We start from the raw sequence: 4,334 nt of genomic DNA, 5'->3' as shown, positions 1-4,334 counted from the left end.
AAATAAATGTTATTTTTAAAACCTTAAAAAAAAAGAAAAATGCCCGGTCAACCTCTACACAAATCAGAATGGAGCTCAGCTCTTTCCCCTACTGCCAGTAGTTACAGAATCAAATCTGTTTTCACCACTTTAACTCCTGTCCGGGTTTGTTTATCTTTGACAGTGGTGAAGGGAAGACTTCGGGACAACAGGCAGAATCTTCCTGTCATCGATCCCTTCGGTGTGCCTTCTACACTCCATGTCTAGACATTAATTAATACCCCATGTTCCAAGCTCCCTGCAACCCCTGCCACTGCCTACCACCAGCTCCCACGTACCTGCTGAGTCCTTCCCCAATCAGTGCCGCATCATCCGAGGAGTGTGGTCCTGGGGGCGTGTGGTTGTACACGCCTGGAAGGGGTTGGTATCTGAAATAACGCCCCCTGCATCTAACTCCCTTAAGTGCTCAGAAACAGTGGCCCACACCAGGAGCCCCTACCGGCAAATGAACTGAAATCCCTGCTCCGCCCACGTGTGGTGGAGAGGAACCGGCCTTCCCTGGTGGGAGGAGATGAAAACACTGATCTTGGTGCCTCCTCCTTCCCCATTTATCCTGCATCCCTAAGATCAGAGATGTAAGAACTCGAGAGGGCCTGGAGCTCCTTCAGTACAAGCTCCCCAAGTAATCATCGAGGAGATGAAGACCCAGGGGTTACAGCTACTACAACCACCACCACGAGTTTTACTCTTGCGAGCACACTCTGCACCAGGAATTGTTTCAAATGCTTCATAAATGGCACCATTCTCCCCATTTTACAGAGGAAAACACTGAGGCTCAAGGAAATTAAGAGTCTTACCTGAGGCTATGCAGCCAACAAGGGGCAGGGCTGGAATTCAAACTCACTTTTTAAAAAAAGTTAACCAAACTTCCAAACATTTCACAAATATGAAACGTCAACCATCTTGTCCCCCAAGTTTAGTAAAATATTAAGACCACCACCCCATTTTGTCAGATACATTTTTAAAAATGTGTACAAGATGATTAGTCCTGAGGATGTGCGTGAAAGGGGCTATGACATACAATTAGACATTTTCACAAAGTTTTCTGTTGACTTACCCATAATCACATTTTCCTTAAATTTGACAAAATTTCAGTAACAGTTGATTTGAAAGATGAAAACGTTAAGATAACATGTTACCCTGAGAAAAGCTAATGCTTGTAAATCATGTTTTATTTGCCTCAGTTCAGTAAAAGACTAATTCAGTAAAGTATTTTGCAAACATCAAAAGTTCCATAAGGGGGCAACATGGGGCCATAATATATTTCCAAACAAAAAACCCTCTTTAACCTCAAAAATTTCCAGAGCCACAGCTTACTCCAAAAATAATATTCCAGGAATTGTTTTTAAGAATTACTGCCAGGAATTCCAAGTTCTATGAAACCTTCCCAATGGCAATCAGAGCTACATATCAGAAGAATTAAGGAGTATTAAGAACTGAAGTTACACCTTGGGCAAGTCCCTTACCCTCTTCGAGTTTGTATGTTCTTACTTGTAAAATGGGGCTAATCCCACCTGCACTGCTTACTAGAGAGGCCTGGTACCAATTCCCAATTCAACACTCTGCTGCACATGTAAGATTTGATTAAAAATACGGTTAATTCAAATAGATGGTGGCATCACCTGTTTGCTTCCAAGATCCTCAAGACGACATAAGCCCAGAAACATAAAGCAGGAGATAACCTCCTACAACCAGAACTTTTCTTGATGTAAAGGAAATCAAGGCCCTTCCTCAAATGCAGTTTTCTCCTGGCAGGGATTAGGGGCCCTGTGGAGACATGGCTCAGAACCAGTGGCACCTGGGTGGGCGAGCTCCATCAGGGCTCGGGGAGTTTCCAGTGGGTCTTAAGAAACTGGTCGCCAATAACTGTAGATGTGTAACAGATTAAACTTATGCATGTAAAAATGCCTCTTGAGCTTATCATACTAAACGAAGTCAGAAAGAGAACGACAAATACCATATGATATTACCTATATGTGGAATCTCAAATATGGCACAAGTGAACCTATCTACAAAACAGAAACAGACTCACAGGCATAGAGAACAGATTTGTAGTTGCCAAGGGGAAGGTTGGGTGGGGGAGGGATAGAGTGGGAGTTTGGGATTCGCAGATGCAAACGAGTATATATAGAATGGATAAACAACAAGGTCCTACTGTATAGTACAAGGAACTATATTCAGTATCCTGTGATAAGCCATAATAGAAAAGAATATTAAAAATGTATATATATGTATAACTGAATCACTTAGCTATACAGCAGATACCAATACAACATTGTAAATCAACTATACGTCAATTAAAATTTTTTTAAATTAAACACAAAAAATAAAAATGTCTCTTGATTAACTTTTTTGAATATGATTTTACAGACTTTCATGAAATAACGTCGTGCCCAGTAGGTTGCCTAATGATTTATCTGCCTGCTCTTCACCTTAAAGGTAGAAATTTTAGGTGTTGTTGAATCATTGCACGCTGGGACAGTACTGGTTGATGTTAATGATTCAACCATGAGTACCTTGCTTTGCACATCATATTTAAGAAAACTAACTTTGTATACTGCCTTACAGTTTGTGATTTTATGTAAGTATACTGCTTTACAGTTTAGGATTTTATGTACCTGTTTATCTCCAGAACTAATTCTGAAAGCATTTTGAAATTCATATCACTCAAGGTGCTTTGCTTATGTGAGGGCAGTTTTTTCACCAGTCTCAAAATGAGAGTATAAATCAAATGAGTCAAACAACTTTGAGATTCCCGTCAAATCCCCTGGTGACCTGATGTAAGTCATCAGCTGGGGTCCCTGAAGAATTGATGGGGTGAGACCAGGTTATTTAGCCTAAACTATAATATGAATTTTCAAAGGGGACCCCTGGAAGATAAAAATCTGTTTAGCATTTTCCACAGATGTTATATATTCTAAAGACAGGGATGGGAAACCATCCCATTCCAGAAAATTCATCAGCTGGGGAGGAAAAAATATATAACCCTTAGTCAGAATCATAATAGGCCCAACCCTTGAGAAAAAAAACAGAGCATGACTTCATCCATCTACTGAGTCAATATTTGCACATTCAAAACTTGCAGGTATAAAATGTACATATTTGCTTTGAAAAGAATTTTAGAGTTGGAAAATATTCTATTCTTGATGTCAACCTTTGCCACCTCCTGGCTTTTGTCCTATTGTATATGAAAATTTCTCACAAGAAATTTTAATTCTTACAACTTTAAGAGTTCTTCCTATTGTGCTGAAAAATCCACGGCTAGAAACAAAAGAATTCTATGCCTCTGGGTCCCACCCTCCTCTGCAAAGCTTTACTTCCAATTTGATTCTGAGCGCTGGCCCTCTGGCAAGGTGCAAAAGAAAGTTCTCAAGAAGCAGTGAGAGAAGACAGAGCAAAAGAGGGAAAGCAGGAGAAGCCAAAGGGGAAATAATGTTCTATCTGTATTCGAAGAAAATTCCGTGACTGTGGTGTTGTGATAGAAAAGAGCTATGCTTTGGGCACAAGAAATAAAGGCTCAGGATGTAATAAATGTAAGTGCTACTTTGGGAGGAGTTCAGAGAATATTTGAAATCAGAGTTGTCCTAGACCCAGGTTTTATCTCTGGAGTTAACAGACCCTTTCACTAGGCTCTTTGGTGTGTGGCTTCAGGAAGTCTTAGCACTATCTGCAACCTTCTTCTCTTAGGTGCCACACGCACACACACGTGAAAGCAATGGCTAGATTTCCTCAGATACTGGGGTATCTTAATACATACTGAAAATTTCAGACCAGTTTTTGCATTTAGATGAGGGCTTTGCCCCTGTAATCCCTGCTGAGCCAGTCTTGGCCCTAAAAAAAGGCATTCTGGTTTCCCGTCCAGGAAAGCTGGTCATCATCCTGGTTCATACCTCCCAGCTCTCAACCTAGGGACCCACATGCTAGGTTTCACTGGGGTTTCCACCCACCTGAGTCCTCTCCATGACATAAATTTGAACCCTTCTGAGCCTGCTTCTTTCTCATCACCTGCCATTCTGCAAGCCTGCTGCTTCACCACAGCAGAGAACGCCAGGATTGCCCACAGTGATCCAACTCTTCTGGGAAGTTCAAACAGGTAAAAGGCACCATCAGCACCAGCTCTCCCAATCTTGCCCATCGCTTTCAGGGGGTTTTGCTCCCTTTTTCACATCCCCTTACCCTGTGCCCCAGCATCAGGGGCACAGGGACAATCCTCCACGTCCAAGTCCCACCTACTGACTCCTGCTGTAGGACCCACAGAGAAGCTGAATTTAGCATCTCTGGTGGGCATCTCCACC

Source organism: Eschrichtius robustus, chromosome 6 (genome assembly GCF_028021215.1).
Source record: "Eschrichtius robustus isolate mEscRob2 chromosome 6, mEscRob2.pri, whole genome shotgun sequence".
NCBI classification, from domain to species: domain Eukaryota; kingdom Metazoa; phylum Chordata; class Mammalia; order Artiodactyla; family Eschrichtiidae; genus Eschrichtius; species Eschrichtius robustus.
Note: the sequence above shows the minus strand (reverse complement) of the source record.